Source organism: Delphinus delphis, chromosome 8, assembly GCF_949987515.2.
Source record: "Delphinus delphis chromosome 8, mDelDel1.2, whole genome shotgun sequence".
In the NCBI taxonomy this organism is placed as follows: Eukaryota; Metazoa; Chordata; class Mammalia; order Artiodactyla; family Delphinidae; genus Delphinus; species Delphinus delphis.
Genome location: NC_082690.1, coordinates 11,370,930 through 11,384,222, shown reverse-complemented (window position 1 = coordinate 11,384,222; position 13,293 = coordinate 11,370,930).

The window sequence follows — 13,293 nt, the reverse complement described above, 5'->3', positions numbered from 1 at the left end:
CCCTACTGCTCCCTTTCCAAAACGGGAAGCTTGACACTGATATTCCAAAACAGAACGGCAGAGTAACAGCTGACGGTAAGTGAACCATGTGCAGGAAATTCTCCCTCCTAACATATCACAGAGCAACAGAATGTCCTTCTTCCTGGGCAGGGAGCCACCAGGCCATACTCTGTGTTGCTTTGAAGACCAGCCCTTGAATCACAGTGTGTTAGACCTGGATGAGAAGTTAAAGACTTAATTCAACTTCCTTTCCAATTCTTGAATCCCCCAAGGACATTCCTGATGAACAGGCTTGGCCTTTGTCAGGAATGAGAGCTCACTACTTCACAAAGTCAGTCCCTTCTAACGTTTAAGGAAGTTCTTCTTCATATTCAGTTGAATTCTGTACACTCTTCCTTCCTCCCCAAACTCCATTAAGTGGTCGGCAAAATGTTTTCCTTAAGAGAGAGCTATGCTTCCCCACATCCCACCCCAGAATTTTTTGTTTGGGGCTAAGCTTCGTAAGTCTCTTCCAGTGTATTTTCTGGTAGTTTCCAACCCTTAACTACGCTGGTCACTGTCTCAGGAGGATTTTTAGTTTGTCGGCATGATACATCCAGAAGAGGGACTGATGTTTTCTGTGGGGTCTGCCAGCGTAAATCCAGGAGAATTATGGCCACAGTTGCTTCAGAGGGTACGTCTGTTCAGTTACATTTACAGCCATATCTCACTCATAATGAGCTATGGTCAGTTAAAATCCCTAAGTATTTTTCACTCAACTTGTTGCAGAGTTATCTTGTACTTATAGAGGGATCTTGTGTGGGGGGGACACCTCTGTGCTTATTGCTGTTAAAATTTATTAGTTTCGGGCTTCCCAGGTGGTGCAGTGGTTAAGAATCCATCTGCCAATGCAGGAGACACGGGTTCTAGCCCTGGTCCAGGAAGATTCCACATGCTGTGGAGCAACTAAGCCCGTGCGCCACAACTCCTGAACCTGAGTGCCTAGAGCCCGTGCTCCGCAACAAGAGAAGCCACCGCAATGAGAAGCCCGCGCACCGCAACAAAGAGTAACTCCCGCTCACCGCAGCTAGAGGAAGCCTGTGCACGGCAACGAAGACCCAACGCAGCCAAAAATAAATAAATAAGTTAATTAATTTTTTAAAATGTATTAGTTTCAACCAATTATCCCATGCTATTAATAATTGTATTGAATCCAGATTTAATCATCCGACCTCTCTCTTCTTTAGCTTTGTTTCATCTTTAGGCTTGATAATCACTTGATCCAAACAGATTTTTTTTTCAAATATAGATTTTTTTTTTAATGGATAGGAAAAAAAAAAGAGTTCTTTGGCACGAGTTTAGAGACCTTATTCTAGTTTGACTAATTAGACTTCTTTGGTATTATTGCTCAATCACAAATAAATACCCAAACATATCTCCCTATTTTCCATATTTGTAACATAACACATTCTGAAAATTTAAAACGAAGGGTATATGTGAGAGGAATTAGACTTATAATGATCCAGATAAGAGAGATTTACATTTACATAGAAACAGATTTTCAGCAATACATTTCAAACCATTCCAAAGTGGAATGAATTACCTTTTGTTATGTTCAAGCAGCTGTTATCCAAAGAATTACTGGGATGTTGTAGAAAAAAAAAGTCTTCTATAGGTTAGAAATTTGGAACGGATTGTTGATAAAGTTCCAGTCATCTTTGAGATTCTATGATCTTATTGAAAGTCTCACCCAAATACATAGAGTGACTGAAATATTTTCAGTCTGATAATTCCATCAACCATTACACTACAGCCATCACCACTACGGCAGCAGGAACTGGCTTAATTTTACATAATTTTTTCTTAGGTCTATTTGTGCAGATTCCTAATAATCACAGTGTTCTTTTTAAAATATTTACCAATCCCATTTTATTTTTTATTTATTTATTTTTTTTGCGGCACATGGGCCTCTCACTGTTGTGGCCTCTCCCGTTGCGGAGCACAGGCTCCGGACGCGCAGGCTCAGCGGCCATGGCTCACGGGCCCAGCCGCTCTGCGGCATGTGGGATCTTCCCGGAGCGGGGCACGAACCCGTGTCCCCTGCATTGGCAGGCGGACTCTCAACCACTGCACCACCAGGGAAGCCCCGGAAGCCCCACCAATCCCATTTTAAATAGTCACTTTGAGGATTTTACTCCCCTGTCTCTCCTCTATTGAAAACAGGAGCATTTGGTCTCTTCAGTCCTCTGACGTTTCCTTTGATATTAGGCAGTAGCTCTCAGTCACTTTCACAAGTACCTTAAATTCCCTAAAGTACCTCTGGCCTTGTTCTGAGAGTTCTTAACTCCTTTAAATTAAGTTATCCCTTCCTCCTTTCTGCCATTTTAGCTTCAATCCTTTTCTGCTGGGATTTTGTTGTTTGTTTCTTCTTCTTTTTCTACCCTTCCCAATTTGATGATTATCTTCCCCTTACAGTTGAGGATGAAACTGTAGTTTCTAGTCTACCAACAGTAGCCAGGGCACTCTTTGTATTCTGTGAGACCACGTACCTTTCTTGTTTGAAGCCCTTCAATAGCATCTCATTGAATAATAAAATAATAAATAAAATCTAGACTCCTCACCATGGTCTAGCAAGGCCTGCCCTGAGCCCTGTCTATCTCTTCACACTCACATCTGCCATTCCCTGTCTTGTCCACAGTGTTCCAGTGACTCTTGACTTTTTAAATATGTGCCTCAAACTTAACAAGCTCTTTCCCATAATAGAGCCTTTGCACGAGCTGTCCCCTCTGCCCAGGCCACTCTTCATCCCATGGCTGGTTTCTTATCATTCTACTCTTGCCTTAAATGACTTCTTAGAGTAGCACTTCCTGGACACACTCTCTAAACTGGTTTCCTACCTATTTCCCCCATCTGAAGCTACTCTCTATCTCATTACCCTTTTTCTTGTTCTTCCCATCTTCTCTCACTATCCAAAATTATCTTATTTTAAATTTATGTACATACTTATGTTCTGTTTCCACCTCTCAGGGTGTAAGCTCCGTGAAAGCAGCCTTGTTTGTTCTTTTCGCTGCGGTATCCCTATGCCTGGATGGGTACCAGGCAGATATTCCATCCTTTGTGAATCCTGAATGAATGAATAAATGGATGGAGGAATGAGTGAGGATAGTGCAGAAGGAGTGAAGAGCTGAGGCCATAATCAGTAGAGGCAACAGAAAAAAATAGTCAAAGGAATGGGAGAAGGTCCAGAAAGACGCAGTGCCACACTGGAGAAGGGAAGAGAAAATATCTAGACTTTGGGGACACTCCTCCTCAGAGGGGACTTCAGCTAATTGTGCTCAGAGATTGGGGAAGAGGAGGGGGGAGTATGGGGCCTGAGGTTTTCAGAGATTTTGAGGTGGAGGGAAGCAATGACTCTGACAGAAAAAAAAAAGAATGACATCTGAGATATGCATGGAGAAGTTAGTTTTTCCTGAGGAAAGAAACCCGTTTCACTAAGATTATTGGGGGGAAAATTAGTAACAGTAGTGGCAGTGACGCTGTGAGTAAAGATAAAGCATGAGATCTTTATATATATATACACACACACAAAATTGTCCACTGAGAGTAGGGACAAGGAAACTGCGGACAAGAAAACCAGTCTGGAATCACCATGGGGTCCTTCTTGACACATAGATGCCAAGAGGAGCATTTCAAGATCAACACATACCTGAACTTAGAGTCAAGATGCAGAAATCAGAGCCCAGTGTAGGCAAGTCAAATAAATGACCTGCTTCTGCTACTGTAAGTGAATTTTGAAAAATAGTGCACACCCCATGGGATGAGAGGGAGGAAACCTCTTTATTTTAAACTGTGGCCAAAGAGCACATATGGGACTGAGAGATATTGGGCTCCCCCAGATCTTTCCCTTATCCTGTCTGCCGGCTGTGTGGTTACTGTCACCAGCCAAGGGATGTTTGGGATTAGAACAGGAAACAGTGACATGGTGACCAGACTATGTAATCTCTTTCTGGAATTGCACATGGCAGAGAACCTGGCAGGTAAGATGGAGCCAAACAAGTTTTTTGAATAGAACTGAATCCCATCTGAATGATTAGGGAAGCCAGAACTTTCCTGACACCCAGGAGGAACCCCACCACTCAGAACAGACCCTGTGTACAGAAACGCCAGTGTCACACTGCTTTTAGCCAATCTCCAGGAAACCCATGGTTATCCGTCAGTGGGAAAGCTGCCAATAGGTAGGTATGATAATCCAAACATTTGAGTGGGGAAAAAGAAAATGTAATTGGTGATAATGTACTTCACCTCGGAAGAAAAGTTATAATATGTTTTCAGTTATTGCTGTTAGCCTGGCATAATTGTTTATGCATTTCTGGCATGCATGTGGCTGGAGCTCTCAGGTAGGTAGAAAGGAAAAGTCTTTTGGAGAAATAAATATCATTATTCCCTTTGCTGCTTATCTAAATACTACTGTTGTTCTGACATTTGGGACAGGACTCAATGCTCATCAGAAACACTATTGAAAAAGAAGAGAAAGAAACCACAACATGAGGCCCAGGTCTGTGACCTAGGCCTGTGTCCCATGCCTCGTTGTACTCTGAATAGTACTGACATTTTCACTTCACCTCTCTGAACCAATTCTCTCTAATTATCTGCCTCCCAGAAGTACTGGGAACACAGATGAAATTGTGTGTGTGGATGTGTTTTGCATTTTGTAAAGTCCTATAAAACCAAGAGGTGTTAGGCTCCCTTTCCGATGCTTTCTTTAATCCTTACAGAGATGCGCTCAGCTGTTAACTCCAGCAGGATGAGAAATAATCAGCTTTTCATGATTATCATCACTTCTGTTATCATTATCATCAGCAGCATAATTAGCTCATCATCACGGTATTTGAAGGCATGCTTTGGCCCAAAACCATGCTATGTACTTCATAAGGATTAATTCATTTACTCTGCACAACAATCTTCTTCTTTTTTTTTTTTTTTTACGGTACGTGGGCCTCCCACTGTTGTGGCCTCTCCCGTTGCGGAGCACAGGCTCCGGACGCGCAGGCTCAGCGGCCATGGCTCACGGGCCCAGCCGCTCCGCAGCATGTGGGATCCTCCCGGACCGGGTCACAAACCCGTGTCCCCTGCATCGGCAGGCAGACTCTCAACCACTGCGCCACCAGGGAAGCCCCACAACAATCTTAAGAAGTAGATACTGTTATAATTTCTCTCTCTCTCTCTCTCTTTTTTCTGGAAATAAATACAAGAGGAATTGACTTGCTCACTCAACTGTACATGGCAGAACTACGGCTCAGACCTAAGGCTCTTTGTCTCCAAAGCTTTAAGGACTTAACTTCTTCCTATGACACCATCAAAAGACATGTCTATGTGCAAATCAGTCAGAAAGGTAATGACTCGTCGTGCAATGGAAAGTTCCTAGATAAGTGTTGTGTAGATATGTGTATTTATATGTGAGAAAAGTAGGTATAATCCCTTTACTCACAAAACTTCTAGTATGAAGAAAAACTATGGACTCTAAATAAATAAACATGAGAAAATGCAATATATTTTGTGTTCTTTCTTTCTTTTTTTCTTTCTTTTTTTGGGGGCGGGGGAAGCTTATAATCACTCACCATTTAGAGAGCTCATGTAGATCAACATGAGTAAAAACCTCCCCATTGCTTTGTTTTTCTGTCTTTTGTTTTTTGTAAAAGGAATAACCTCTTGGCCTCATCTAACAGTTTTATTTTTAAGAACACAACATATTTCATTGAATTCCCATGATATACCTGTGAGGTATGAGAGACTAGTCATCTCTTTTAGAGATGGCAAAAATTAATATTTAGAGAGATTAAATGATTTGTGTACTGTTACACATCATTCATTCATTCATTCACCCAGAAAACTTCTACTGGGTGCTTATTCTATGCCAGGTATTGGATTAATCTCTGGCTTTATAACAGTAAGTGAAATTGTGGGCTGAGGGCTATTATGTCCATAGCCCTGGAGGATGGAGTCACAGATTATGCTCTGGAGGTGTGGAGCAGGGGGACAGCTGGGAAAGTTTTGAAAGCGGTAATATTCGAGTAGATGAGTAGACCTTCCCAAAGAAAAGGAATGATAGAATGGGAGTTGATGGGTGTTCTGAAAGGCTTACCTTGTAGATGCGGGTGGCACTTTGCTGGTTCTTAATGTGGGGCACTTTTCACCAAATGACCCTGCCATTTTCAAGTAAGGTCGTGATTTGTGGCTAAATGGAGTAGTGGAAAAGAATGATATCTTTGGTATCAGACAGGTTTATCCTGGATACTTTGCTTGTTACCTCTGTAATCTCGGGCAAGTTACTTAATTCCTCCAAGTCTTAGTTTCTCCAGCCATAAAATGAGAATAATAATGCTACCTACCCATAGCTATTTATGGCAATTAAACGAATTATCATGTAAATCACCTGGTTCTTAGCATAAACTTAATAGATATTATTTTCTTCTCCCTTCATCATAAATAAGGACTAGACACTATTACTATCTTCTTCTTTTTAGGAAACTAAATCCAAGAGAAGTTAAATGACTTGGCCATTCAACTTGCATGTATGTGGCAGAACCATCAGTTTTTTGTTTCCAATTCTTTGATGTTCCTCACTCAGCACGCCCCTGGACTCAGATTTCCCCAACAGCCATGTAGGGCCAGGTAGAGCCTAACGTACCAACTCCAGGACTTGAAGGAGGAAAGGGATGGGCCTCTAGATCCAGAATATATGAAACAGTAACGTAGCTTCTAAAAGTTATTGCATTTCTGCAAGAACTTGCAGGAACGTGTGACTATGCCTACCGTTTGGGAAAGGCACAGCGCTGGATTTTGTGTTTCAGAATGATTGATAGAGTCACTGAGAAAACCTGACTGCGCTGAGCAGCTGCCAGCCTCCTTCATCCTTCAATGAAGCCTTCAGATTTGTTCTTTCCTGCTCCCACGCCTTGCTGGACATGGCTCCCGCAGCTCCCAGAGTACACACTCCTACGACAGCTTTTGTCAAATTACCTGGTAACTGGTTCTTTGGGGTCTGTCTCCATCACTAGCCTGCAACCTCCCCTCTGGCACGAAGATAGGCATCCCGAACTCCAACACGAGGATATGAGAAAACACTCTCCCTTGACATAGTGGTAAAGATGGCTCTACTTTCTCCGTTTTCCATCCTTTAAGTGGTAGCGATAGGAACTCACTTGCCTTCTGGGTGAGTGAGAAACCTGCATGGGGGGATGGGGATGAGAAGCATAAATACAAGTGTCCTTTGGGTAAGGGCATTTTGAATTTCCCAGGGAAATTAGGGAAATGTTTACTTATCTTTGAATCTGCAGAAACTAGCAGAGTACTTGGAAAATAGTATTAAAGACACAAGCTAGAGTGGTGAGAATAGTGGTACGTTCGGCCAGTGGTTAGGATACAAGGCAGAGTAAGAGTAAAATACAGAGGATTAGATGAAAGGTAGTTTACATCTCAAACGGTAAAAGGAACAAAACTTCCTAAAGCAAAGATAGGATTTCAACAGGAAGTGATTGAAAAGCAAGACATTCTTGACAGGAAAACAACATGAGCATAGAGGTAGGAAAGTTTCAGACCTGAGATGAGGAAAGTGAACGATTTAGTTTATCTGAACACGGGACACATTTAGAGAAATAATGGTGGGTAATGCTGGAAAAGTAAGTTAATAGTCTTTAATGCTCATTAAAGTAGTCTAGACTTAGTTTGATAGGTAATTGGGAGTCACTGGAGATTTTAGAGCATGTAAGATGATATGATATGAGTTTAGGAAAATTAATCTGGCAGAACAGGAGACATGGAATGAGAAAAATAGGTGAAATGATTGGAGTAGATGTAGTAAGAGGGAAGGAGGGGCTGATGAGTGGGAGTGGGAGAGGTCTGATCTTGAAAAAAATGTGAAGGTATACGATATTGGATTTGGGGACTTCCCTGGTAGCACAGTGGATAAGAATCCATGTTCCCAATGCAGGGGGCCCGGGTTCGATCCCTGGTCAGGGACTAGATCCCACCTGCATGCCGCAACTAAGAGTTGACATGCCGCAACTAAGGATCCCGCCTGCCACAACTAAGACCCGGTGCAACCAAATAAATAAATAAATATTTAAAAAAATAATAATAAAATCACGTTTAAAAAAAAAAAAGACATTGGATTTGGCAAATGACCAGATGTGGGGAAAGGGAGGAAAAGTCACTCTAGTCAGGGTTGATGGGGAAAATTTTTATGCCATTAGAAGTTATAGAGAAGATAGCAGGAGTGATTTAGGGGAGAAAATGGCTGATCTTGGGTCTTGTTTGGTATATTTTATGTTTCAGATACTGATAGGTCATCTGGAAATTTAAATTTAGTCCTTAGAAGAAATCACGATTTGAGAGTCATTGTCATAGAGTGATAATTGAAGTGATGGAAAAATGGATGATATTTGAAGGAGAGACTATAAAGAGATAGGAGATCTGAGGATAGCTTAATTTAGGAGGGTAGAGGAAGCAGTGGAGCCAGGAATAGAGATGGAAAAAGAGTGATCAAAGTGATAGGAGGAGATCAAAATAGTGCTGTGGTCAGGGAGTAAAGAGAGGGAAAGTTTCATGCCAAAGCGTGCTCCAGCAGCAAGCTAATTGGGGGAGAGTTGGCTGGGAGACTTGGTAATTAGGAAATCACTGATGACCTTAAGAGGAGTTTCAGTAGAGGAGAGAGACGGGGCAACACATAATGGAAGAAGTAAAGCAAGAAGTGTTGGTACAGGGACTTCCCTGGTGACGCAGTGTTTAGGAATCTGCCTGCCAATGCAGGGGATATGGGCTCGGGCCCTGGTCCGGGAAGATCCCACATGCCGCAGAGCAACTAATTCCGTGTGCCACAACTACTGAGCCCGCGTGCTGCAACTACTGAAGCCTGCACGCCTAGAGCCCGTGCTCTGCAACAAGAGGACCCACCGCAATAAGCCCGTGCACCTCAATGAAGAGTAGCCCCTGCTCGCCACAACTAGAGAAAGCCGGCGTGCAGCAACAAAGACCCAACACAGCCAAAAATAAATAAATAAATTTTAAAAAAAGAAGTGTTGGTACAAAACTAGTAGATGTGATTGGTTTGACTATCCTTTCGAAATATTTGATAGTGGGAATGAAAGAGGGATAGGAAAGTGATGAGAGGAAACGTTAGGATAAGTAAGGATTTTCTTAAGGAAGGTCATATGGGCAAAAGCTTAGAGGTCAACTCAGAGGGAAGGACTGAAGATGCAGGAGAAGTGAAAGAACTGATGCAGGTGCTTGGTACCAAGGAGGAAAGAGAGACTTGAATGCGGAGCACTAGCTGAGGGGTTAACCTCAGATTTAGAGGAGGAAGAAGAGGAAAAAGAGGAAGGAAACACAGAGATGTTGAGAAAGGAAGAAATAAATTTCAAGTCGCTCCAATGAGAGAAATTTTATGTTAGCGAAACAGGTAGTAAAGTTACCTGCTGGGAGTGGGAGGTTGGATAGAACTTGGGCCTTGAGGAGAATGAAAGAGATACTGAGAAGTCTCTAGGAAGTGGGATGAGTAATTAATAAAAGATGAGTGAAAGCAGATGTGAGTATCAGTAGACCTAACAAAGAATGGATTTGTGACGAATCCAGTTCCGGTGGCTTTAAGGCTTTCTCCAACAACAATTGGCTACTATTCCTGAAGGCTAGGAGTGGCAATAGAACAGAAGTCCCAGGTGTTGCGGCATCTTGGAGTCGTAGTATGTTTGTGAAATGTTTAATTATATGCAAGTCAAACAAATGGGATAAAAAAGGAAAATAAAGAATCATAGAGTGACTGGTGATGACAATAAGAATAAGAAGGAATTTTAGGGGTGGCAAGCTGTTGAGAGAGAAGGAAGGGCAGGAGGTAGTTGCTAGAGAAGATATTTTGAGGGTTGGAATCTTCAATGTGGAGCCACACTGAGGAATAAACAAGTCTGTATGGTGGGGTTCCTACTAAGTGACCAGGGTACATTGTAGACGGAGGACATTGCAGTTAAGGAGGTTAGGATAATGGAATTTTTTTGATGTACAAATTTGAATTATTTTTCCAACAAGTAAACATTACTGCCAAGCAATAAAATCAAAACAAATAGTTATGGAATTCGAAAGAATGAAACAGAGGAAGAGATTTCAAGTTCATATCCAGGTCAGTCAACAATTCTTTACTAAACTCACTAATGTTCAGCTGGACTGGATTGAAAGTCGGTGGATGTTTGCAGGTCTCTGGAATTTAAAAGAAAGGAAAAGAACGTGTGAGGTCAAAATATGAGAAGCTTTATCAGCATAGATTATTGACATTCACAAAGGCAACGATGGGTATAAGAAAAGAAACAACCATTCTCAGATGCAGAAGTCACTGAGGAAGATGGACGAATTATAGGAAAGTCAGCCGAGAACTCTGAAGACGATGCAATAGTGATGTAGTCACTTTCATGAACTCCGTAAAGGAAGAGCTGATTTGAGTCATGTGGATAAAACTATGGTCTGAATAAGGCAGGTGGGAACAGGGATAATAAATGCTTCTCTTCCAGGAGAATAGAAATAAGTGGAACACACAGCCTCCTTCCAAAGGATTCCAAGGAGATTTAGTCTTTTGGAAGTCTTTTAGTCTATGGAAGATTTAATCTTCCATAGGAGATTTAGTCCTATGAGGCCTGGGGGAGAAAGTAAGAAAAGATTCAGTTAATTGAAATGAAAGATGTAACAGTCAAAATTGGGGGAAAGTTTGTTCCTAAAAGGACAAAACTGAGTTCCCATAACATCATAGTCCTTCTGCGCACACAGGCACTTATGGTGCCTAAATACAACCCAAATAAATAAGCGGCTGTGCGTTGCCAGCCGTCCCTGAGGGCCTTCAAGGCCTTGAGGGAGGAGTCAGATTTCAGAGGGAGGAGAAGATGCTTTTTGTTTTTATGCGGGAGCGAGGAGACATACCCTTGGTCCTGTTTTTGTGTGTAGTTGAAGTGGAAAGTAGTAGTAAGGAAACTACTTCTTTGAATCTCATCATGAACCATTTACTGTTTGGGTCTTAGTCTCCAGGACCAGATTGAAAGGTGAGAAGAGGATTTTAGCACTTTTTCATTTCCTTTTTCATTTTCTTTTTTGTCTTTATTTTTCATTTTTCTTTCTTTCTCGTTCTTTCCCTCCCTCCCTCTCTCTCTCTCTTTCTCTCTTTCTTTCCTTCTCTCCTTTCCTTCCCTTCCTTTCCCCTCCTTCCTCCCTCCCTTCCTCTCCCCTCCCCTCCCCCTCCCCCTCCCCTCCCCCTCCCTCCCCTCCCTTCCTCTCCCCTCCCCTCCCCTCCTCTCCCCTCCCCTCCCCTCCTCTCCCCTCCCCTCCTCTCCCCTCCCCTCCTCTCCCCACCCCTCCTCTCCCTCCCCCTCCTCTCCCCTCCCCTCCCCTCCCCTCCTCTCCCTCCCCCTTCCCCTCCCTTCCCCTCCCTCCCCCTCCCTTCCCTTTTCTTTCTCCTCGCTGGCAGGAAGGAGGCAGGGCCACAGCTAAAACTCTTTTCCAGCTGAGGTAATCTATTGATATGGTATCGTACGTGGAATTAAGAAGTGCCACCTTCCACTCCTCAGCCCCCAGGCTCAGCTGACTTGACAGCCCTCAGTGGGATGAAGGGCAGCATGTCCATGGCTTTCCTAGAAGTTTCTGTCCCAGCAGCACAAAATTCATTCCAGCCTAGTGAGGTAAGATGAGTGTTCAGAACAGCTGCCGATTTGGGAGCTTTATTTAGACTCTCTTCAAAAGTCACCTCTGCTCTCAGTTTGGCTGAGTGTCTGTTCCCAACTAGACAAGGCTGGTGCTGAACACTCCGCTTGGACTGGACCTGCCTGTTCAGGCAGTGTTTGTAACAGCACCAGAGCCTCCAGAGTCCCCTATTCCTTAGGGGACGACCTGGCGACGCCTCGCCTGACCCAGGCACCTACTGGCACCTACTGGCCCTCGGTCTTTGCCCAGCTCTGGGTTTGTATCCTCTTTTCTGCCCCCAGCAGTGGTGTCATTGCTCCTCTTGTCAACAGGAAGCAGAGATTCGAAAGTAGACCTACGCTCAGAGACAGAGAAGAGTGACTCAGAAATGTTTGTTTTCAGATAGAACAGAGCGGGAAGAAAGGGAACACAAATTTTAAGAGTCTGGGGTCAGATACAATATAAAAGCATTTGACTCTAAGGGCATTTAAAAAAAAAAAAGTAGCTTAACATGTCCAAGGTGAAAACAGCCATATCGTAGAGTGGGTTTAAAGAAACTTATTTTCCTGCTTTTTTTTACACGGAGTTACTTTATCTCTTTTGACTCTGAGATACCTATAACCCAGGAATATTTGGAAGACAAAGTATCTAGAGTTAGATATTAAATCTTCTAAAAGTTCTTAGTAGTGAGCTGGTAGAAGAGGAAAAAGCCCTGATCTGTAGGATTGACACATTTCTGTGGTGTAAATACTCCTACCATGACTACTTTCAAGCTACTGATGTGACATCCCTGAGTACGGAATTGGGAAGAAATGCACGCATCGGTCTCATGGACCAATTCAAGCCAGCAGCAGGATAGCAGTGCTTTTTCTAGTTCTCCTTAATTCTTTTTTTTTTTTAATTTTAAAATTTTGTTTTGATGTCATCTTTTATTTAAAGTAGATTTCACAAGCTAAAAGATACCTTGCCTGGGCCATGATTTGACACAGGATCAAACTCTTCCCTCAAATTGGTCATTATTAAGTGACTTGTCATTGGTAGAAAATTTCTCTCAGCATCAATGATATTGATTGTGGCGCTTTTCTTAAACTAAATCGCTTGCATCCAAATTATTTCTAAACCTTACAAAATATATGAGACTCATATATTCAATATCTATTTATAGACCACAAAAATTATTCATTGGAATGCAAGGTTTAATGAAGCGGAACTTCAGGACCCATGAGAGGCTATTATCTTGGTTACCAATGTGCAGTGCTCCTAATTCTAATCTGAGCTTTCCAGCCAACCTCCAGTGAGGGGCTAATGAAGGTGAGCTCCGAGGGCAAATTCTACTTCCTTTTGTGTGCTTAGATGCTGAACTGATCGGGAAACACTTCACGTCTCAGGGCACAGGAAATCTTGGAGTAGAGGAGATGAGTACCTTCCCAGTTCCAGAGTATTCTTATTCCTGTCTGGGAGTGGCTGATCCGCTTTAGTCCCTGCTTGCAGTCACAATATTATAAGAGAGACACTGCTTCCCCTCCAAGAGTTTCTATGGCAACCTCACCCAGCAGGCAAAGAACAGCACTCTAAGCTTCCCCCGGAAGGTTAGGAGATAAAAAT